The sequence below is a fragment of the Lepidochelys kempii genome, chromosome 3 (assembly GCF_965140285.1).
Source record: "Lepidochelys kempii isolate rLepKem1 chromosome 3, rLepKem1.hap1, whole genome shotgun sequence".
In the NCBI taxonomy this organism is placed as follows: domain Eukaryota; kingdom Metazoa; phylum Chordata; order Testudines; family Cheloniidae; genus Lepidochelys; species Lepidochelys kempii.
This window is the reverse complement of record NC_136382.1, coordinates 170,709,220-170,734,623: the sequence shown is the minus strand read 5'-3', so window position 1 is coordinate 170,734,623 and position 25,404 is coordinate 170,709,220. Positions and strand designations below refer to the sequence as shown.

The following is a 25,404-nucleotide window of genomic DNA, read 5'->3' as shown; positions in this document are numbered from 1 at the left end:
GGCTAATTAATTAAGATGAGCTATTATCAGCAGGAGAGATACCATTAATTTGGGCTTGAGTAGAGACTGGGAGTGGCTGGGTCATTACACAAATTGAATCTATTTCCCCATGTTAAGTATCCTCACATCTTCTTGTCAACTGTCTGAAATGGGCCATCTTGATTATCACTAGAAAAGTTTTTTTTTCTCCTGCTGATAATAGCTCAGCTTAATTAATTAGCCTCTTAGAGTTGGTATGGCAACTTCCACCTTTTCATATTCTCTCTATGTATATATATATCTTCTTACTATATGTTCCATTTTACGCATCTGATGAAGTGGGCTGTAGCCCATGAAAGCTTATGATCAAATAAATTTGTTAGTCTCCAAGGTGCCACAAGTACTCTTGTTCTTTTTGCGGATACAGACTAACACGGCTGCTACTCTGAAACCTGAAACTAACCTGACCCTAAAAAGGAAATGCATGATTTGGCTGGACCTCTTAAATATCTGACCTTTAGAGATAGGGTCAGTTTGGATAACATAGTGAACATTCACCACAAACATTTCCTAGTGGCTTAACCTTTCAAAATACTTTAAGCATTCATTAAGATCTTAAGTCACTGCAAGGCCTTATGGCATCCCTGAGTGGTCTTTGTCATGAGGATTTTGACCCATGAAAGCAAGAGTCTCTCAGAAAAGTGAATCTATAACAGCCTCTCATATATTAGAAACTAAGAATTGGTCTCTTCTCATTTTAGATACATGCCGAATCCGATACTCCCTTTCTCTTGCAGGTGGCCCTGTAAGTACATATAAATACAACATGTATAAGGAAGAGTCTTGAAAGCCTGCTGACATATTTCACACTGGAATCCAGGATCATGGAACTCTTTGTATTGACTGATGCCAGCTTGGGATGTAATGTAGCCTCAACTCATAATTAGAGCTGGGTGAATAATGGATTTTTCAGATTGCAGGCAATTCTGAAACATTAAGAACAAAGTTTTGTTTTTGGTCAAACCAAAAATGAATAGTTTCAGAATACTGAAAAGTCAAAAATATTCAGAATGAAACATTTTGTTTGACATTTTTTTTTTATTGTGGGTCACTCTTAATCTCTCCTGTTCAAGCTGTTCCACCTTTTATAAATAATGAAATGGTCATTGGAGCAGGGACTTGATTCTCCCACATCCTTTGTGAATGCCCGAACCAAAGGACTACAAAGTCAGTTTACCATGCTCTAGTAACAGTCCATTGTCATTATGAATGACTATGAATTGCCACAATGAATGAGAAGTTAAAACTTTGCCATTGCTGAAACACTTCACTTTTTCAGTTTGGTCAAAACTATTTGGCAAACTCAACACTATTGTTGTGACTACTTTTGAGTTGAGCAAAACTAAAATTTTTTTTTGGTGAGTAAACTATTTGCTGAAAAGAATTCACCCAGCTCTACTGATAATACCCACAACTCTAATCTTCCTTCACACTGTTCATATGTGTGTACATCATGGATTTCCAGGCCATCTACTTTCAAAATGCTCAGGTATCTAATTAGCAAGAAGATCTAGACAACCTTGAAAACTGAAGTAATAGAAATGGGATGAAATTGAATACTGCAAAGTGCAAGGTCATGCATGTAGGTACTAACAACAAGAAGTTTTGCTGTAAGCTGGGTACTTATCATTTGGAAGCAACAGAGGAGGAGAAAGACCTAAGTGTATTGGTTGATCACAGGATGATTATGAGCCACCAATGTGATGTTGCTGTGGAAAAGGCTAATGCAATCCTAGGATGCATCAGGTGAGGTATTTCCATTAGGGATAGGGAAGTGTTAGTACCATTATACAAGGCACTGGTGAAACCTCATCTGGAATAGTGTGTGCCATTCTGGTCTCCCATGATAAGAAAGATGAATCCAAACTGGAACAGCTTCAGAGAAGGGCCACTAGAATGAGCAGAGGAATGGAAAACCTACCTTATGAGAGGAGACTTAAAGAGCTTGGCTTGTTTAATCTAACCAAAAGTAGGCTGAGGGGAGATATGATTGCTCTCTATAAATACATCAGAGGAATAAATACCAGGAAGGGAGAGGAGTTATTTAAGTTAAGTTAAGAGTATCCCATAGCCCAATGGAGACCCAGTGGAGACCCAGTTCAAATCTGTTCTCCACAGGAGGGGGTGTGAACCTGTGAAGAGTATTTTAAGCAAATGGATATAAGCTGTCCATCAGCAAGTTTAGACTTGACGAATTTGCATGTCATCCTTGCTCAGGGGCCATGCTAATCTTCTCTGTATCGTTCCAATTTTAGTATATGTGACATTAGGCAAAGGTTTCTAAGCATCAGGAGAGTGAAGTTATGGAACAGCCTTCCAAGGGGAACAGTGGGGGGCAAAAAAACCTAACTGGCTTCAAGACTGAGCTTGATAAGTTTATGGAGGGGATGGTATGATGAGACTGCCTCCAGTAGCATGTAGCCGATCTGCAGCTGCTAGTAGCAAATCTCCCCAATGGCCGGTGATGGGACACTAGATGGGGAGGGCTCTGAGTTAGTACAGAGAATTCTTTCCCAGGTGTATGGCTGTTGGGTCTTGTTGAAATGCTCAGGGGCTAACTGATTACCAAATTTGCTACTGATTACCAAATTTGGGGTCAGGAAGGAATTTTCTCCTGGGTCAGACTGGCAGAGACCCTGTGGGGGTTGGATTTTTTTTGTTTTTTTTTTTTTTTTGCTTTCCTCTGCAGCATAGGGCACGGGTCACTTGCAGGTTTAAACTAGAGCAAATGGTGGATTTTCTATAACTTGAAGTCTTTAAATCATGATATGAGGATGCCAGTAACCCAGCCAGAGGTTCTGTGTTTATTATAGGAGTGGGTGGGCAAAGTTCTGTGGCCTGCGATGTGCAGGAGGTCAGACTAGATGATCATGATGGTCTCTTCTGACCTTCAAGTCTATGAGTCTATAAGCATTTTCTTTGTGTTAGTTTTTCACAGTAGCAAATCTGCCACAGGCAATCTTTAGTATCTGTAGCCATATACCATGATACCCAGCAAATGTCAAGTACTTGCAGTACCTGGGGGGACTCTCTGTCAAAAGTTCTCTTTTTAGTAATCGAGAACTTGTGCTTCTTGTAGGCTATTGGTGAAGTATCTGCCTCAGTGGATATGGGTATAGCATAAGCACTCAGAATGGTGAAGTACTGACGGAAAGGAGTGTTGTATATGAAAACTCTTCACTTTTGATAACATGGGTCTGAGTTTCATAGTTTGGATCTGCAAATGAGGCTGTTTGGATCTGAGGTTCTGGATTGTATGAACACAAGACATAAGAGCTTATCACAAAATTCAGATTTGGATTTGGGTTCTGAATTTTGGACAAGTTTGGCCGTATTTGAGTCTGGGTTTTCAGTTTTGGCCCAGTCTCCAGTTCTCAGGCTTGTAGGCATTAACCTTAAGTAGGGCAATAATTAGACCACCTACTGTAAATTGTATAGGATTGAATCAGATACTGAACAGAACAATCTCCGTATTCATCCTGTTGTGTGCTGCTCCCGCTAAATGTGAATCCAGTGACTAATTTAATGCCCTGCTACATTTAGTTCTTGGATTTTTAAATTAAGAAAAAAAAATCCATTTAGCATTTTTGAGGCTTTTCCAAACATGTTAACCCTTTGAACTTTTATGTTTAGTTGAGGCAAATTCTAAAAAGGTACATTTGAAATCTGCTCTGCCCTGATATGCCAAACAATATTGTATGGATTTTTGTATGAAATTTTTTTAAAGTAATGATTAAAATAAATAACATACAGTGGTGTTGAGAAAACTATTTCCTGTAGCAGCAGGATATGCTTTTTTTCAGCACAAGTCTGTCCACAGAGCTGGAGTCTGTGAAAATCAAAGGCATTTTTTAAAGAAAGAAGACCATGTGGAGTTGGCATATAGACAAGTTCTCACTTATGGAATCCATTCAGTATCTTAGCCATAGAAGTCACAAAAGGAATAACAGCAAAATTTTTAGCTGCCAGAATACATTTCTTTTTTTGCACTTAGCATTTGATCATAAAGGAAAGTAAAACCTTTCTTTTTAAGAGCAAATCACATAAACATTTCCTGAGATTCCATCTCCTAGAATGTCTATCAAGGTCAGTAGGATCAATAGCACCAGATGTCCACATGGAGATCTATCTCATGCTAAGGTAATTTGGCCACAAAAACTAAATGCCAATAAAATAAACATCTTTCTGCAAGCAATAGCTGAATATTCTGTATTGCCATTTTAAGTTGCACATATTAGGTAAATAGCTCTTTGTAAAAATTGTATTTATCAATTCAAAATTATATTATACCAGATAATGAGTAAAAGAGAGGCTCTAAATAGCCACTTCATAAGTCTTATAAATGTTATGTTGGAGGGAAAAGGCCTTAAAAACTTTTCTTTGAGATAAGAAAATGAAAGTGAAGCCTGAACATCTTAGATATTGAATATATTTATTCACATTTTTAAAATGTAACCAGATATGCCCATCCTGTGCTCTCTTCAGCTATCTCCTACATTAAAAATCACAAAATAAAAATAGGACTGTCCTTATATATATCCATCTGTCAAGGTTCCTTCCCCACTCTGAACTCTAGGATACAGATGTGGGGACCTGCATGAAGGACCCCCTAAGCTTATTCTTACCAGCTTAGGTTAAAAACTTCCCCAGGTACAAACTTTGCCTTGTTCTTGAACAGTATGCTGCCACCGCCAAGCGATTTAAACAAAGAACAGGGAAAGAGACCACTTGGAGACGTCTTCCCCCAAAATATCCCCCCAAGGCCTATACCTCTTTTCCCGGGGAAGGCTTGATAATAATATCCTCACCAACTCGTGCAGGTGAACACAGATCCAAACCCGTGGATCTTAAGAACAATGAAAAATCAATCAGATTCTTAAAAGAAGAATTTTATTTAAAGAAAAGGTAAAAGAATCACCTCTGTAAAATCAGGATGGTAAATACTTGGTAATCAGATTCAAAACATAGAGAATCCCTCTAGGCAAAACCTTAAGTTACAAAAAGACACAAAAACAGGAATACACATTCCCTTCAGCACAGTGACTTTTACAAGCCATTAAACAAAAGAAAATCTAACGCATTTTCTAGCTAGATTACTTACTAACTTTATAGGAGTTGGAAGGCTTGCATCCTTGATCTGTTCCCGGCAAAGGTATCACACAGACAGACAAACAAAAGCCTTTTCCCCTTCCTCCAGATTTGAAAGAATCTTGTCCTTTTGGGTCATTTTGGGTCAGGTGCCAGCGAGGTTACCTTAGCTTCTTAACCCTTAACAGGTGAAAGGATTTTGCCTCTGGCCAGGAGGGATTTTACAGCACTGTATACAGAAAGGTGGTTACCCTTCCCTTTATATTTATGACACCATCCACACTCTCCTCAGGAGCCTTTGGGGAGAGAGAAAGGGAGCAAAAATGCCAGCAAACGTGGACATCACATCATGCCCAAAAGATTAACGTTCTGAGCGCTGGTGGAACAAGGTACAGAAGTTTCCCTCCCAGCTACTCTCTCTCATTTATACTGATGATGGTCCAGCTCAAACACCTCTGCTGATTTTAGTTGCAGCAGTATGTCATTGGAAGTATATTAATATTATTGTTATTTATTTGTATTGCACTAGATCCCAGTCAAGATTGGTGCCCAGTTGTGGTAGGTGCTGTACAAAGACACGTGCAGACATGGGTCTTACCCCAAAAATTTCACAATCTAATTTTGAAATGAGAAGGCACAAGTGGGTATAACAAAAACCAATGATGACATTAATAAAATCATCAGAAGTGATGGTTTCAAATTATTTGGGAGCTGTTTTTTAACCTATAAAAATAACTAATATCAGTTATCTGCAGCTGTCCCACAGCCTGGCTGACAATGCTAGTTGTCTGATAACATTTAGTAAGTACACATTATTAATTATATAAAAATCAATGTAATTATAATTTAATTGCACACAGATTGTTTAAAGCTTTGAGAGGTCAGATAATTGATCATCAGAACAGGTTTCCAAATGACACCTGTCTGCCTGTCAGAACAGAAGCCCTTTCTCAAGTTAAAAGTAACTGGTTGCAAAGCTTGCCGAGATCCTTCCATGGAAGTTGTTATAGAATAGAGACATATTAGTGTTATTTATTTAAGTGCATAAGCAGAGCATTTTGTTTTTTAAATAATAATTTGGGCTTGACTGTATCTCGCCCCTTTGTGGGACTCCTGCCCTCTAAGGTGGCAAGACTAAATGGCACTGTGCTGAGGTTGGGGGCAATATCAAGTAGCTCCCTCTTATGAGTAGTGTAAGAACTGCACTCCCCTAGTGCTGCTGAAGGCGTTGTGCCTGCCTTATGCTAAACGACCACTCTCCTGTACCGGTTATTTCATTAGTTGTCCCCCGGAATCATTTGGTGTCCAGGGCCTGTGGATCCTCCTCTTAGGCTGCGGGGGGAGGGGATCCTTTAGCTTTGCCCATCCACTTCCCAGATCCCAACAGGGCTAAATGGATACAATTCACTGATGCCCTGCAACCCCTTTGCCCCAGTTTGTGAACTGGTGTAACTCTGCTGAGTTCAGATGAATTACATGAGAGGTGAATCTGTGCCACTGAAGTCAGCAGAATTGTATATGCAAACATCAGGTTTTGAATTTAGCCCTCAGTGTCTAGCTTCCCTAAACGGTTACAAGGGTGCAACTCCAGTCACTTCCATGCAGTTTCTAGAGCTAGCTGGGGAAATGAATTTCACATCCATGGAAAAATGTCAAGGTTTTGGAAAAAAGTCATCCCGAAGTGGGATGTAAAGCCAAAACTCAGTATTTTTTGTAGAAATGAAATTCCTCAATATTTAGTTGTGAAAACACCCACATTTTCTGAATGTTTCAGTATTTCAGAAACAAAAGATGTTCCCGAGGAGCCTGGAAGACCGGGCTCTGTGGCAGCCCACGAGATGAGTTGTTGAGAAACTGGGAACCCAAAGCCTTGGGAACAGTGGTCCACAGCTCCCGCCAGGTGGGCTGCTGAAGAGTCTGGGATCGTTGGAGCCCTGCTCCCAAGCTCCCTGTCACCCAGGCTGCAGAGAAGGCAGCTGAACTTGTCAGAAGACTGTCAGAGTTCCATCCTGGGGAAGGTTTTGATTTCTTTGAGTCAGCATTTTTGGACAGAAAAACATTTATTTGGAAAATTTGCAACCAGCTCTAGCAGTTACTCCTGATTCACACCAATATAAACAAGAGCAGGATTAGATCCAAAACAGTGCCAACTATTTTGGCCTCTAATATGGCAATTTAGGAAACAGAAACAAAATGGTGATAACTAAATATTAATATTGACTTTGTCCTTGTTAAGGGGAAAAAATCAGTTACATGTTGCTCTCATTAAGTAACTGATTTACTGGAATTTCCTCTTGTTTTGCAACTTGATTGAGAACATTTTCAATCTCAGCTACTTTAGGCCTGGATAATTTCAGCTAGTGCTCTGCCAGCTATGACACAGCCATTTAACACTGTCACTTTTCTTGGCCACCTCAATTCAGTGTCTGTTGTTGCTTCTGTTTCTAAAGTAACAGGACTGTATTTTTTTAAGATATCAAGGAAGTATAGCGTAGACACCAGGGGTTTCTGGTATGACTGTGTTAATGTGCTTGCGAGCTTGGTAATCATGGAAAACCTGGGTTCAGGTTGCAAGGAAGTAATGCTAGCTTTCTGGTTTCCCTATAAGAAAAGTTTTGCTTGTATATGTCCCAATTGTAGAAAAGAAGATTAGGATAAGCAGTCAAAACTATATAATTGTGGATAGGTTGGACTTGTTGAAGTTTCTCCGATTAAATTAATACTCCCTGTCTTCAACCAGTTGGACACAAGAAATGAAGATCTGTGACCAGTCTATTGCAATTCATGGCTGTTGATGTGCTGAAGAGAAATAGAATCAGAAAGGGAGAGTGGGAAACAGAAAGGGAGGGCGAGAGAAAAAAGAAAACATTCAATTTAAAATGCAGATAATTAGGATGCACAACAATGAAAAAGTAATTTAACATTGAACTTGAGACACACCTGATTATATTTCGTATTCTCTAGTCTAACTTCCGTCAACATGTCTGTCACATAAATGTGCATTTAGCCTGGTTAACCTGTAATAATGGCAACGAGTCACTGAAAAGGAAAAAAAAAAAGAGTGGCACTGACTTTCAGCTCAACTCATAAAGTTAAGACAAAACCTTTTTGTTGCTAAGCTTTTGACATCAAAAGAAACTTCACTGGATGTCTGAGCATGAAGCTTTCAAGCACCAAGAGTCAAACAAGTTACCTGGTATCTACATGCTGACCATTTATCAATGGTTCCAGATTAAAAATAATTATTGATTCACAAATCAACAATGGGATCTCTTTCTGAAATAGCTGATGAAATTACTTTAGTACCTCCCTACTTATCATGTTTATGTCACCAGGTAAAATTAGTTGCTGATAATGGAAAGATCCCAATAGTCCAATGTTTGCGAAGTAATTTATCACTCAATTTTTTCTAGTAAAAAACTAAAATTAGTGTGTAAAATGACATTTTTACTATCCAAAAGTAGGATTTTATTATTTGCAAATATTGTGTATTACACAGAGGACACACCTTTAACTGCAGAATATATTTAAACAGTGAAAACACCTAATTAGGTTTTATAGCGCCAATATCTATCCAGCAGAGAGAATCAATTACAGAAGGATCAATAAGCAGCACCCATTGAATGCAGTAATGGAGTGGGTTAAGATTGGGTCAATAGACATTTTGGATTAGCAGGGAATGCAGGATTAGACTTTAGGGCCTCAGTTGATGTAAATCTGCGTAGCTCCATCTGGAGTTAGGTCTAATTATGTATTGGTTTTGATATTATTTACTGTGTGGATGGAAACCTGAGAGGCGTGATAAGTAATTGAAAGGGTCAGAAGAAAGCATAGTTATTTGTGGTTGCAGTCCAGCTTTTACTAGGCTACTATCACCATGACAGCTCAATGGTGCCTTTGAGTCACATCCCTGAGTAGAGGTTGGTGCAGAGGCCACAGATCTTGTGGATCCTCCAGAGGATCGTTGTACCTAAAGCAGGAGCAATGAGGCTGGTTCTGCCCTGATTTAAATGCAGTGTAACCCTGCTGATCCAAGCAGGTTTCACAAGGTCTAAGTCTGGGCAGAATTTGATGCAGAGTCTCTGGGAGAGATGGACTGTTGCCATAACCTTTGAAAGGACATCCCCATCTCTCAGCTCCTTCCCTCCTTGCGTTTTGGAAATTGTAGCACTCCCAGCAGCCCTAAAGACGCCGGGTCCTTGCGCAAAGTGCGTTCAAGGGCTTGGAATGTGCCCCATCCTCAGGAGAAAAGTGGGGAGGGAAAGCTCCTTTTACTGTTTCCCCACACTGAGTACCTGGGCATAGTCTACCTCAAGTGTGTTGTTTTCCAAAAGGAAAGGTCATGGAGGCAGGGGGGGTGTTTTATTTAAAATATAACTAAATAGACCTTTCTAACGACCTCTAATGTTGCTGTATTGGGTCAGTTAACCTGGGAGCTGGATACTCCCCCAGCATCTTCCACTAACATTAAAGAGTTCCACTTGTGCCTCCTTATCAGCACAGCATGAAGACAGGAAGAGAATTGCTTTTAAAACACAGAGAGTATTTTTAAATAATTAACTCAGAGCATGCTGAAGCTTATGCAGCACCCTGAGATTCTCCTTTGGGGAAAAAAACAGCAGAATGTTCTTCAACAGACTATATCATGCCTGCAAAGAGCAGCAATTACCATATATTTGAACCTCAAACCAAACTCTTTCTTAAATTCAGACCCACCTGGCCAAATTCATGCCTACTATTACTCCACTGAGGCCAGGGATGAATCTAGCCAACAGGATTATGCTGTGTACATGATGGTTATAATGCACTAGGCTAAGAGAAATGAAAACTGGTCATTAGTTCTGTCCAAAATTTCCATTGCAAAACCAGAAACTACTTGAAACTTGCATGGTTTAGTATTGTGTTGCAAACTGAAGTTCAGCCCAGATTCGTCAGAAGGTTTCCTAACGTCCGCAAACCTGCCCCCAATTTCAAACAAACCTGAACCAGTTTAGGGTTTAGTCAAATCCATGTAACATTCACAGTTTTGAGTGAGTTTTACTTTCTGTTTTGATATTCATTGGTGAGTGAAACCCAAAATCAAACAATGGGAGGAATGACCAAAGAAAGAAAGTAAATTGGGAGGGGAGGTTTTCATGAGCCTTGTGAACCCAAACTGCTGAGTTCTTTGCAGCTGTACTGGTTATTTTTTCTTTTCCTAACAATGGGATGTAACAAAAGAAAAAAATAATGAATAAGGATGAATAATAAAAGTCTATGTCATCCTAAAAGATGAGAGAATGCTCCCAGTAGATCTACAGTACTTGGCAATCTACAGGTCAAATGAATGAATGGTGCTGAAAAAGCAGCAACTCTGTACATTTCACTGCTGCTGTCAGTCACTCTGATTTCCTTCCCCATACCTGAAGAAGAGCTCTGCATTGCTCAAGATCTTGTACCTTCCACTAGCAGAAGTTGGTCAAATAAAAGATATGACCTTGTCTCTCTCAAATCTACTGTCATCAGTCTACTTAGGTTCACTTGTGTAGCTTCATCTTTTCCTGTGCTGTTTTCCCATGTTTCTTCGCCTTGTATTTTCCCATTTTCACTGGTTGCAGCCAATAAATAGTTTTCTTATCCATTCCATCTTATTTAAACAAATTAATTATGTTCCATCTTTAACTTATTGATAATGTCTATCTGGCTGCTGCCCTCCATCCAAGAACGAGTTGAATCTAAGTGACACTATGTTGGGCTATCACCAGCAAGAGAGTGAATTTGTGTGGGGGGGTGGAGGGTGAGAAAACCTGGATTTGTGCTGGAAATGGCCCACCTGATGATCACTTTAGATAAGCTATTACCAGCAGGACAGTGGGGTGGGAGGAGGTATTGTTTCATATTCTCTGTGTATATATAAAGTCTGCTGCAGTTTCCACGGTATGCATCCGATGAAGTGAGCTGTAGCTCACGAAAGCTCATGCTCAAATAAATTGGTTAGTCTCTAAGGTGCCACAAGTACTCCTTTTCTTTTTGCGAATACAGACTAACACGGCTGTTACTCTGAAACCTATGTTGATTATATGGAGGATGGGGATCAAAATCAGGTTTATATTAGAACTCAGCTGCAGCCCTTGGCTCCATAATATAGTTTGTGGAGCACTTTGGGATTCTTTAGAGTAACAGGTGTCATTATTAAAATAGTCTTAATAATATGGTGCCTTTCATCGCAACACCTCAAATGATGTGCCTCTGTGCTATTCCTGTTGAACTCAGTGGGAGAACAGTTGACACATTATATTAATTAAGAGCTATATTGCAAGTTTTAAGCCAGAGCCCATGGCAGGGGGGGAGGAGGGAAAGGGAAAAAGCATATGGAGGGGCATGCAGGCATGGACCTCCCTATAGATGTTTTGGCTGACTGAGGACATGTCTACACTTACCTCCGGAGTGATCAATCCAGTGGGGGTCGATTTATCACATCTAGTGAAGACGCGATAAATCGACTGCTGAGCGCTCTCCCATTGACTCTGGTGCTCCACCGGAGTGAGAAGTGTAGGCAGGGTCAACGGGGGAACGTCAGCCGTCGAACTACTGCAGTGAAGACACCGTGGTAAGTAGCTCTAAGTACGTCAACTTCCGCTCCTCTATTTCCTCCCCCATCCCCCCATCCCCCGCCAGTGTAGACCAGGCCTCAGAAAGAATTCCTCTGTGGGCTCTGAGAACACATGAGCTTTGTCACTCCTGTGCTAGGTGCAGCATGTGCTTTCCTATGTGCAGGCACTGACAGAAGAAGCGTCCTGTATGGACACCAGGAGGGGAAAAAATGAAAAAAAAAATTGAATAGGTCCTTAGATTAAACTGATTTTTAATTTGGGATCAAAAACATTATGCTCTAATCATAAGTGATCCGTTATGGCATAGTGTCAGTGTAGGCAGTGTGAGTTAAGGTTGTTTCAGTGCCATAAATGTATATTGTGTATATCTTAACATGTTTGGATTTTTTTAAATTTAATGTTAATTCTGAATCTCCTGGGTTTGTGATGCTTGGATTTGGGACAATTACAACATCCCTCTAACGTTTAGACTCCTAAGTTACTGGTAAGCACACTTTTATGTAGTTTTTATGTGGTAATATTAGCTAGCATCCCTTGTAGCAGAGGAGACAGCGAGCTGAGGGTTTCTGTATCTGTTGACTCTATTCACCTGCAGGGAAATATGCAGTGTGTCAGTGTAAGGCCAGCCTAGCAAATAATATCCCAGGTCACCCTCTCCCAGGGGTGCAGGTGCTGGGGTGCTGCCACCCGCCCCGGCTTGACGTGGTTTCCATCATATACAGGGGTTACAGTTTGGTTCAATGGCTTTCAGCACCCCATGATAAAAATTGTTCCAATGCCACTGCCCTCTCCCATCTGCCAACACATCTGTTCAGTAACGAGCATGCCTACAATAATGAGTAGGATTGTCATTTTTGTACAACAGACCTTGCAGACGTTAGGGGCCTTTTTCTGCAGCTCTTCCATAGGATTTCTAAGAAAATACTTGGGAGAAGACATCTTGAGAAATGTGAGGTAAATGTGACCAGTTTTAAGCAGGAAAGCAAGTTATTTGTGGTCACATGGCTACATCTGCAACAGTTTTAACTCCTCAGTGACCATCAGGAATTCAGGAAGCTTAACAAACCAACCACCCACGACCTGTACACAAAGAACTGGAGTCTGACGAAAGTACTCCAACGTCAGCTCAGCAGGCACTCTATAACTTATAGCCATGGTATATGCATGCCAATAGAAGACAATGGAATCAAGTACACATTATCTTAAACCCTTTCAACTATCCCATTTAGGTGTCTGTGCGTGCACACACACACACGAATACATGTCTCTCTCCGCTCAGCGCTTCTGACCACACAACCACTGGTGTCTTCAGGTTAGATCCACAAAGGGACTTGGGCATCAAATTCCCACTTTAGGCACCTAAATCCATATTCAGGTACCACTGACATCCTCAGAACTTCCACCCAACTACCACCTAATGCCATAGGCACCAAAATTTCTACAAGTGGGCCTGCGCAAAGCCACCTAAGCCCTGCTGCTGCAGAGCTGCTTTTTTGCATAAGTCCCAGCAGGATTGACAAACTAGGCATTCCTCCACCTCTCTTGCTTGCAGGGCCCAATCTGCTATGTGTGCTCTGAGTATGCCTAACTGCGCAAGACAGGTAGGTTCTTAATGTGACCTTTAAATATTCCTAAACAAAATTGCATGTGGAATCTAGATGTTTGTCTACTGGCTCAGCCACGGAGAGCGTGGGTTTTGACACCCTGGCAGCACTTTCCTAATGAAGCTCTGGAAAATGTGATCCAAGGTTAGTAAGACTGTAGTGTTAGAATCCTAGGTGCTGCTCAGCCTAATGATTTAGGCTCAGTTCAGGACACTTGAACGTGCTAGGATCAGCAAGGTACCACTTCTTTCCTAGACTGTTTTTCCAGCGGTATTTTTGCGTGTGCTGAGGTGGGGTTTTAAAACCATGAAGATCAGGAATTTGTGTGGTTTGCACTTATTAATTCACTATTGGGGTGCATAAAAGTTATGAAGAACATTAACTAACAGGATTCAAAGTCTGTTTGCTTTTATTTAAAGAATCTTGAATAAAATCCATAGTTTTATAATGCTGCCAGAGTAAAAAAAGTCCTAGATCCACCAGCACACAGCTGTGTAAGCCATTTTCTTTAGATTACCTCCCATAATGTTTTACAAGTGAGAGCTTCTGTTTATACTAAATGACAGATATCTGCACTGGAAGTGATCCTATGTGAGTGTTCAGAATATACATAATAAGAGTTGATTCCTGTACCGGTTTGTTTTCTCAAATACGTTTAGTCCTTTAAAAAAACCTCTTGTCCGGTTCAAGGCGTGTTACCTCTCAAAGCTACAAAGTCATATTACAGTATTTAAAAAAGCTTCAAAAATATGTATAGATCAGACTTCTGCCCATACAAATGTGTTCTTAATGATCCCTGAACTCTCACTCAAAACTTGAAAATAGACCTTGTCTACACACAAAAATTGTACAATTTTAACTATATCTGTACAGCTGTTGCATAGGCACTTTAGTGACAGAATGGGTTCTTCCATTGGTGTAGTGACTCCACCTCTCTGAGAGGCAGTAGCTAGGTCAATGGAAGAATTCTTCCATCAAATAGAGGTGTCTACACCAGGGCTTAGGTCAGCTTCACTGCGTCACACAAGGCATGAAATTTTTCACAGCCCTGAGCGACGTAGTCAAGCTGACCTAACTTTGTAGCGTAGATGAGCCTTTATACCAGTCTAGCTATTGGAATTAGTTATAGTGATATAACTGCATCCATGCTAGGAGATGTACTGTTTTAGCTATTTTGGTATAAAAGTCGCACCCCCTATAACTGAATTAGTTATACCTCTGCAAAAACTGTGGGTAGACAAGACCTTAGGTCAACTTGGTTAACTCTTTTTCTGGTATTTCTGACCTGTGCTCTTCTCCATACTTTCCAGCCTCACTTCTTGTATTTTGTCCCAGCTGGAACTGGGATTGCCAAGGAGAAGCAGTAAATATCAGAAACCTTACCCTGCAAAAAAGCCTGGTACTCACAGGATTTCCAGCCCAAGTTTACAGATTCAGGTAGCTCACCCAGCTAAGCTAAACATCTGCACTTTGGGTACTTCTCTGAACCAAACCCTCAAACCTTCCTCATCTGAATGTTTTTTCAGAATGAAGATTTCCCCTTTTTCACTTGCCAACATATTCTCCCACCCATAACCTTTGGGATGACACACTGTAAATCCACAGATGCTACAAACCAAAAGTCCTCAAAGCACACAGTGGAATAATGGCCTAGTTAATCTGTGAAAGAATAACAATGGACTATAGTAAAACTATTGGACACACTGAGATAATCAAAACAGTTTTTAAAACTGACTTTTAATAGGCTCTAATGTTTTAAAGGGGCAAGAAGTACACGAGTACCTAACAACAACAGTTTATTCTGCAGCACACTTTACAGACATCAGAGGTTCTGCAAACTTTCTTTGGAAAGGTTGAGTCTAGTTCTTGTCTCACTTACACCGTTTCCCACCAGTGGAGTGTAACTCTGTTAACTTCACTGAGTTAGATTAGTGTAACAGAGAGGAAAATCAGATTCTCAGTCTCTACAGATGTATAATATGCATGACTTTTAAAAATGCTTTTCTGCTTCTTGTGTGTAAGTAGGCCGCTGAAAGGTTATTTTCACTGCCCAGCATATAGGAACTTCCATCAGAAGGTTGAGAAAATCCTTTTTCCTGTTAATTGAGAGGTAATCTGCAAAGCCTAAACTTATTAAAAACCCTTTTTTACAGGACTGGCATTTTGGCAGTTAACACTCTCGCTTAGGGCTCCATTCTTTGTTCATATCTAAAGGCACCCATCCCCCACACATTGCTCAGTTCCCGGTACAGAAGACTTCTCTGCCAAATGCTGTGTTTAAGCTCTCCTGTGCTGCACACTGCATGATGTGGCCTCTCATATGACGCTATTAGAAATCTGTTTTCCCCCCTTCTGGTAACTGGAGAGTCTAGTCAGAGTAAGCATTTGGAAAATACTATCTTTAGACAGAGAGCTGGATTCTTGAGACGCTGAGCTTGCCAAGAGCATCCTCTAAATATATCTGCAGCAATATTTCAAGAGATCTGGAAATTATTTCTAATGAAACATTGAATTTAACTTCCTAAGAAGCCTGGACAAGAGAAGCATAAGCCTTTCTTCACAAAAATTGTGTTTATGAAAAGAAACCAGGAGACGCATCCTGCTACATTTATAGTTGGCATATTGAAAAGTGTTGTGTAAATTGGTGCAGTGCATCAGCTGGTTTAATCATTAAACAAGTAATTCAGGGCTTGATCCAAAGCCCATTACAATCTATGGAGAACTTCCCTCTGACTTCAGTAGGCTTTAGATCTGGACCTCAGTACACATGTTTCTTCTCTAAGATATTATTGGTTTGGGGGTATTTTTAATACATCATAAATGTATATCATCATCATCACGGGAATTTTAGTTGGCTGAATGTATCTGAATGGGAAATTTTCTCTATGCATTACTTACTGATTGCAAGGCTGGGAAAAGACAAGCAATCCAGCCTGACATACTGTAAAGCCCAGCATATACTCTATCATGATTGGAATTATATTGTCAAATTAATGTTATAATTCCTGGTGGGATTTATGCCAACGTTTGACCCAGCTAGCAGGTTGATCATCATTTTCAATGGGGATGTAAATCTTAATAGGAATTGAAAGAACATAACTGTTATGGAGAATTCCCTATGGAACCGTTGAACAGTACACAGTGTTATCTTTGCAGCTGTGAGTAGGAAGAAAGGATAGACTCCCAAAGTTCTGCACATTTCAGCAGTCACACAATAGTGTGTTTCAGATTAATGAATATTTCTATCTGCTACCTTTAAAATGGATGCTTCCTTACATCTGGTGCCTCTGCTCTTCTTACTTTTTGTCGTTCATGGGAAACCCACTCAGGAAGGAAGATGTTATCTTTGAAATAGTTTTTTGTAAGAACAGGGTGGTCATGCCTTGACACACAGAGAAAGCAAATGCTCAGCAGGTGGTTTTCTGTATTAATTTTCTAAACCAACTTTTAAGAATGCTATTTTAATTAACAGTGTCACGGAAAGGGGATTTGTTCTTAGCCTTTTTTTTTTTGTATGACCTTCTCAGGTCCTAGATAAATAGATAGAGTTCTTTATATATATATATGCTATATATATATCTATATATCTATATGCTACTTCTTTATATATATATAAAGAAGTAGCATATACATTTATTTTAAATGAATTTAGTGCTGGTGAAAGGTGCCAGACTCATAGTGCTAGAGGTTGAATTCCTGTAATTTTATCCACCAGACAAACATGGCATGAGCAGCAGCGGTGCAAGCTTCCTGCCATTGCCAGCCAGTGTACCTCAAACTTGTTCTGGAAGGACAAGCTTAAGGTAGTTTACTCTCCATGGCCATTCAATCTTCTGCTTTTCTGTTGAGTCTTTCAAGAATTTTTATTATGGATTCTTAATATAGATCAGAGGTCCCCAAACTGTGGGGCTTGCCCCCGCCGGAGGGGTGCGGAGGAATGTTTGGGGGTGCAGCAGGTCCTGGGCCAGCCCCCTTGGGGGGCATGGAGGGAGTACCACCCAGCCCCTCCCCGCCCTGCCCCCAGCCCTGCTGCGGCCCCGACCCCAGCCATGGCCCCACCCCCAGCCATGGCCCCGCCCCCAGTCCTGCACCTGGCCCACTCCCAACCTTGCCCCCGGCCAGGGCTCCACTTGCAGCCCCACCCCCAATCTCAGTCCCCAGCCAGGGCTCCACCCACAGTCCTAGACCTGCCCCCAGCTGTGGCCCTAGCTTCAGCCCCCTTACCTCTTTCTGCGTCCCGTCCCACCCTCCCCCCCGCCCCCGAGAGCTGCAGCCCTGCCTGGCTCCTGGGGCAGGCGGGGGTGGGTGTGGACAGAGGGAAGGGGAGGCAAGACCTTGAAAAGTTTGAGGACCACTGGTATAGATAAAAATGATAATTTAAGATATTGGTTTAAACAAATGATTTCCTAAAGTTGTTTCCATAATATCAAGATTGTACCAGTTTTGATATTTTAACGGTCTAAAATGGTAGTTTACATAGACTTGTAAAGTTTTTAAGCATCCTGCTAATTCACATAGATTTTTATCTATTTAAATACAGGCAGTGGAGATGTTGAGTAGAGTGTATTTAAAATTTTAACGTATACAAAATGCCTGAGAGAGAGCTAGTGGGAGGTCTTTGATTAATAAGAGATTGAGCACCAGATTCAACAATACCATCTGGCTGTTATGCTCCTTTCCAGCAACATAGAGAGGCTATAAACCCAGTTTAGCCAATCAATTAAGGCGGGTTAGCAACTGCTTTGCATCACTAGAGCAGCATTAAGCAGCCAGGGTTCACTAGTGAATCTGACCAAATATCTGACTAAAGTAATATTTTCATAGTAAAACTTTAAAAGCTAAAATCTATATATTATATTTAAATTTAGTACGCTGTTTTCCTAGTATGACAACCACTTTAACTTTACATGTGTACATAAAAAAATTATATTAACACTTGACATTTTTGAGGACTTGGACACTCATCTCAATTTGTTTTACAGAGCACGATATAAAAAGATTTTTTTATATCTATGTTCCTTTTTTATCTTTAAGGCTTTATAGCAAAGGACTGAATGTCCTGCAGTGAAACTAAAATATGCCAGGACTGTTCCATATGCTGGTTGCTGTTCTGAAGCTAATGAGCTTAGATTCCTTGCTTTTGATAGAATATGTCCAATTAACCATAGAGGTGGGCATTATCTTCTGGTCTGGTTTAGGGGCAGGGGAGGGGATAAAGGAACCTTTACACGCCCCCAATCCTGGTTGCAGCTGGTGGCCAGTTCTACCCTCAAAGTAAATTGTAGCAGTTTCAGGGCAGCTCTTACCTACAATAGCTGCCAGGGGCTGTCCTGCTAGGCACAGCTCACCTGAAGACCAGCATGCCCCCTGTGCTATTCAGGGCTAGGATGGGGTGATATAAAATCAAGCTATACAAGATCTCCGCCAGTTGGGGATTCCCTTATGCCAGAAGATACTGTTAGGTCAGTTTTAATGGTCCCATTGCACTGCAGGAGCTACACAAGGGGCTGGACGAGAGGCCAACAGCCTGGCCCATTGACCTTTCACTGAGTATCTCCACAGACTTAGCTCTCCTGGAACTTTGATCGGCCATATTTGTGGCTGTAAGAAGATCTGTAAAATCACAGGCTCTGAAGAAACCACTTGTTCTCTAAACTAATACATTTAATAGTTTATTTCCATTTTAACAGGAGTTCTATTCAGATTTCTAACTGAACCTGTCCTGAATGGACGCTTACATAAATGAAGAACTTTCTCTTTCAGGTCCCTGTAATAACAACATATTGAAAAAGGATTTGGTTATCTTGATGTATGGCTGGTTCTATTGTAGTATAATAATGTGTACTGTTCTGTGATAGAGACAATTTTCAGACAGAGGGAGAAAACAATGGTTGGGTGAAAGAGTCTCTGTGGCCAGAGACTTCATGAATGTTTACTTTAAAGACCTATTTTTGGAAGACTCAGTTGGACTTCCAGGGATATTTGAAAGGCTTTTAGCCTAGGTAGGACCTGAGTAGCCGTGGTAAGTGAAAGGGACTGTGAGAACATGTACTCCATCTACAGGAGTTGAGGTTTTTCCTCCTGAACCAAATTGGACCACCAGGGCATCTCAGGGGCTCAAGAGATTCCTCCGCCCACGTAGACAGAATGTCAGATGGAGTGGAGACATGGAGGTCTGTCCCCATGCCTACAGTGGGTTCTTTTGTCTATTTGCTTTTTAATTCGACACTGGGACTCTAGTTCTCTTTCAGACAATTGAAATTTGGCTTCATATTTTATTCCTGTTCAAATCTAAATGTGAATCACATCTGATACTGAAACTTTGGGTTTTCAGATGTATTTGCATCTGGACCTGAACATAAAGTGCAGTACATCTACATTACACATATGCTGGTGACATTACAAAAAAAGAAAAAAACACCAGCAATAAAGCAATGAGATTTTTTTAAAAAAAATTCCAAATCAATGTATTTCTTGTATTAGTTATTGTCATTATACCCCAAATTGCAGAGCAAACAATCTCTCCTGGGGGATAAGAGTTCCAGATAATAGAAGTGACAAATAAGAGCCAATATTGGGGGTTTTGTGGGGGGAGATGGTTTTGTTTTGTGTGTGTGGCTTTGGACCTCAGGCATCAACATGAGTAAGGACTCTTTTGCAACCAGCCAACCCTAATGAGGACCAGTAGCCAGTGTAACTCTCCCTTTCCCCCAAGCAGGCATTCAGGTTATCAAATTAGATAAACTGAGGTTGTGGGGTTTCTTTTAACCAAAGGTTGAAGCTGGGCCATTGTATTTGACTCCTCTCCTCACCACCCACTTAGTCTAGCTTCGCTTGCAGCATGTTCCTCCAACTGCCAGCTACCACAAGCTAACCTTCCCAGACGTAGAGTTGCTCCATTCTCCAATGGCTGCAGTCCATCACTGGCCTTTGGAGCCAAGAGTACAGAGTTCTGTCCCAAACCTGGGTTTCCTGTGTGGTAGCCTAATGCACAGCTTGCCAAGGCATTGGGGTGGCCTTTTTTGAATGCCCTTTTGATTGATGACATTATTCCCCACATTTCTTCCGGAAGCCCTTGGAAATGATTCCCATTGGTTTTCACTATGTCTTGCAGTGAGGCAGGGCTGAACAAGTGCCGACCTCCCTGCTGCTGAACTCGGACAATAGGCTGCTCAGAATTCCGGCAGATGTTTTTGCTTTTTAAGCCATATAGGCCAATTTAATTTCCCTCCCAAGAGCAAATGCAAGCATGGCCAAGACCAAGAAATTTGGAGCTAGCTTCCAGAAACCAACTATTGACTTATGCAGCGATGCAGTGGTTACACTAGGGTCCTTCAGTAATGACGGTCCTTCTAGTTAGAATAGCAGCCCACTGAGTTGCCAGAGCAGGGGGAAAAAGTGACATTCCTTAATGCTCATATTCTGTCTGATTTAACACCGTGTGCAAAAACACAGTCTGCTTTGTGTACCACATTTATAATGGCAAAGAGTTCTCTGGTCCTCTGTTTAAATCACTGAGGTATGAAAATTGCAGCCATCTTAAATCAACATGAACATTAAATGCATCCAAGTAAGCTATGTCACTTTTTTTTTTTCATTTAAAAAAATTCTTTGTAAACTAGTTCAGGCCTTTCTTCTCCATGGCTGTGTTTATGAAATCTGTGAAAATTAAATCAGGGAAACAGGGGGAAAAACTTTAAAATGTTTAATGTTTCCAGTTAACAAAACTTTTAACTGGATTTCTTGTTTGGTTTAAGAGAGGCAAAGCATAAGACTTTGATGTTCCTCATATGCCTATAAAAGAGAGAGAGAGAGAGAGGCCGAGACCCACCAATTGGATGAAGCTGGCGTGAAGCCCTCTTTGACACAGCAAGCACAATGTTAAGAATTAAAGCTCTAATCTAGAAGATATATTGCACCCTAAACAGCGGAACCATTTAGGAGAACATTAAATGGCACTTAAGCTAAACACTTGTCCTTGGGAATTGTAGTTTATATGTGACTGCTCTAATATTCATTTTAAACTTGCAGGGCTTTGAAAACAAGATGTCATTGTTTTATGAAAACACACACATTTAATCTTCCCCGTTTGAGCCTGCTCTTGAAATCTCTGGCTGCTAGGCTGGCAAACTGTTTCAGAGGAAACAAATGGGGCTGATGTCAAAACTGGTACTGTTGTACTTCATTTCTGTTATTATTTGCATGTGCTTATTGAAAATTTTTTTATCCCGAATAAGCAAACCACAAACTTTTTCAATGATAAAAGTCTCATTTGATTTTTTTAACAGTATTTTCACTGTTTTATAAGCAAATATTAATAGTAAAGTATAAGGTGATGTGAGAACACCAGGAAAGTGGGGAGTTCTACATTCACTTGTGTTCTGGGCTCTTCGTAAATCAATATTTATGGAACTTTTAGGAGTCTTCAGCCAAAAATAAAGACCACCCAGACCAAGGTTTCAATTTTAGTATTCTGGGCACAGTTCATATTAAAAAAATCCCTCTTGTGCCATGTACAGTACACAGATTTTCATGCGCATCACTCAGTAAATGTGTGATGCATATTTCATTCCTAGCAAATTGCAGGATATGCTTTTATCACTAATTTACTTCTTTTCCTCAGTCAGAAAGTGGCCAACAGGTCATCTCTGCTAGAAAGCCAGAAACAGCAAACAAAAAGGTAACAGGGAGAAGACTCCTTTTCTTCCAGAAATATACATTACCATTCAAAATACTCTGACATTTGAGGTGACCACATAGAAGCTGGTTCGGGACTATTTAGAAAAGCTGGATGAGCACAAGTCCATGGGGCTGGATGCGCTGCATCTGAGAGTGCTGAAAGAGTTGACAGATGTGATTGCAGAGCCATTGACCATTATCTTTGAAAACTCATGGCGATCGGGGGAGGTCCTGGAAGACTGGAAAATGGCTAATGAAGTGCCCATCTTTTAAAAAGGGAAGGAGGAGGATCCGGGAAACTACAGGCCAGTCAGCCTCACCTCAGTCCCTGGAAAAATCATGGAGCAGGTCCTCAAGGAATCAATTCTGAAGCACTTGGAGGAGAGGAAAGCATGGATTCACCAAGGGCAAGTCATGCCTAATTTAATCTAATTGCTTTCTATGATGAGATAACTGGCTCTGTGGATGAGGGGAAAGCAGTGGATGTGTTATTCCTTCACTTTAGCAAAGCTTTTGATACGGTCTCCCACAGTATTCTTGCCAGCAAGTTAAAGTAGTATGGGCTGGATGAATGGACTTTAAGGTGGATAGAAAGCTGGCTAGATCATTGGGCTCAACGGGTAGTGATCAATGACTCCATGTCTAGCTGGCAGCCGGTATCAAGCGGAGAGCCCCAACGGTCGGTCCTGGGGCTGGTTTTGTTCAATATCTTCATTGATATCTGGAGGATGGCATGGACTGCACCCTCAGCAAGTTTACAGATGACACTAAACTGGGAGGAGTGGTAGATATGCTACAGGGTAGGGATAGGATACAGAGAAACCTAGACAAATTAGAGGATTGGGCCAAAAGAAATCTGATGAGGTTCAACAAGGACAAGTGCAGAGTCCTGCACTTAGGACGGAAGAATCCCATGCACCACTACAGACTAGGGACCAAATGGCTCGGCAGCACTTCTGCAGAAAAGGACGTAGGGTTACAGTGGTCGAGAAACTGGATACGAGTCAACAGTGTATCCTTGTTGCCAAGAAGGCTAACGGCATTTTGGGCTGTATAAGTAGCGGCATTGCCAGCAGATCGAGGGACATGATCATTCCCCTCTATTCGACATTGGTGAGGCCTCATCTGGAGTACTGTGTCAAGGTTTGGGCCCCACACTACAAGAAGGATGTGGAAAAATTGGAAAGCATCCAGTGGAGGGCAACAAAAATGATTAGGGGACTGGAGCACATGACTTATGAGGAGAGGCTGAGGGAACTGGGATTGTTTAGTCTGCAGAAGAGAAGAATGAGGGTGGATTTGATAGCTGCTTTCAACTACCTGAAAGGGGGTTCCAAAGAGGATGGATCTAGACTGTTCTCAGTGGTAGCAGATGACAGAACAAGCAGTAATGGTCTCAAGTTGCAGTGGAGGAGGTTCAGTTTGGATATTAGGAAAAACTTTTTCACTGGTGGTGAAGCACTGGAATGCATTACCTAGGGAAGTGGTGGAATCTCCTTCCTTTGAGGTTTTTACAGTCAGGCTTGACAAAGCCCTGGCTGGGATGATTTAGTTGGGGTTGGTCCTGCTTTGAGCAGGAGGTTGGACTAGATGACCACTGGAGATCCCTTCCAATCCTGATATTCTATGATTCTAAGCTAAAATGACAAGAAAAAATTGGTTACTATGTGTCTGATTCATACCTGGTTGAATTTTTTCAGACAAATGGTTTCTTTGCTGAAAAATGTAGTTTTGGTTGACCCGAAACTATTTGTGAATTTCACAGGAATTTGCTAAATATTTTTGGCCAAACATTTTTTTTCAGGACTCGATGACAGTGGTAAAAGAAGTCCTAATAACTTTTAGCCCACTGCTTAGAGTACACACTTTGGACATGGGAGACCCAGGTTCAATTCCCCCTTCTATCCATTGTGGAGAATGGATTTGAAATTGGGTCTCCCACATTGCAGGAGAATTCCCTAACCAAAGGCTATGGGATATTGTGTGAAAGGTCACTCTTGATCTTTCCCATTGAAGATGTTCCACTGCACATAACCAATTAGTTATTGGAACAAGGATTTGAACTTGAGTTTCTCACAGCCTGCATGATTGCCCTAACCACCAGGCTATAGAGTTGCTCTTACTTTGGCCCAATGACTATTCAAAGTGGCAATTCATAGTCATTCATTTTTAAATTAATTTTATTTTGCAGTTTTTTGGAACTGACAGCAAACCAAAAAATCAATTATTCACCTAACTCTAGTATAACTGTCCAACCTCCTGACTCCTTCCTTATGTAAATAGCTTCACAGATTTAAATGGAACAACTTCTATAAGGACTACTACAATAAAGGGTTCAGAATCAGGCCCAAGAGCTTGCTGAAAAAATCTGCACCAGGGTGAGTGGATACTTTAGAGATCGATAATACAGTGCAGTCTGAAGTGTTCCATTCCAGCCCAAGTTGGTAGTGACTGCTGGTGCTCACTGGTAGTTTATGTGAAATGAGTTAGGGGTTTCAGTCCAGTTCCCAGTGGACAGGAGACCCCTAACACAATTGACACCAATTCGTCACCCTTTTGGCAATTTCAGAAGAGAAGCCCAGGATTGAATCAGAAAGGAAAAGGAATGACCCCCCTTAACCCTAAAGTTGGTCCCAGCTCCCCTGCAAGTTAGGTACACTGACAGATCACGGTGGGGAAGTATGCTGTGCAGCAACTGAGTAGAAACCATCCGTCTCCAAGGAGCAATCCAGCACCTTTCATGAGCACTAAGCCTGTATGAAAAATTCCCCACCAGACTCTTCAGTGACTGAGCCATTCATGTTTCTCATCAGTATCCTGTGATTAACCATTACAGCATTTGCAAAGCTGTTTCAGTTGGGCGGGGTTGATTCCATTTAATTACTTTTTAATTAAAAATAGCAGCCTATGCCTCCTGGAAAACACTCTGTTTAAAAACAATGTAGATTCTGGCACTGTATGTTTGCCAACTATGTGTAGTGTTCTGTCCCCATTCTGTATCACTAATAATATTTGCATGAGCAGTGTTAAGATATGCAAAGAATAACTGCTGGACTGAGGCAAGCTATGTGCCCAGAGAGACCTTGGCTCAACAACAACAAAGAACAAAATAAAGTTCTGGAGTGGTGTAAAAGGCTTTACGAAAAGAGAATTTTGTTGGGCTTTGAGCTGATGGGCACTGGTTTGAATCCCTTCAGCAGTAATGAGCAGAACTCACACAAAAATAAGGGTGGGGAAGGCTAAATGAGCCCAGATTTATTGACTATTTTGCCCATCCTGCCAGCTCACCTATGGAGCCTTCAGGGATGGACTGTCCCACTCAACACTTCCAGTTGCCTATCCCAGATATCCTCCCATTCATGATGCCATGACCTTCTTCCCAAATAAGGCAACCCAACCCA

The 25,404-nt window shown here is 41.1% G+C and overlaps 1 non-coding gene across 1 annotated transcript; it reads right to left on the bottom strand.

Moving 5' to 3' along the window:
- Positions 1-2,211: 2,211 nt before the first annotated feature.
- LOC140909826 (U6 spliceosomal RNA) lies at positions 2,212-2,313 on the bottom strand. The gene has a single exon (XR_012158364.1). It is a non-coding gene; the product is annotated as a U6 spliceosomal RNA (small nuclear RNA).
- Between the last annotated feature and the right edge of the window lie 23,091 nt (positions 2,314-25,404).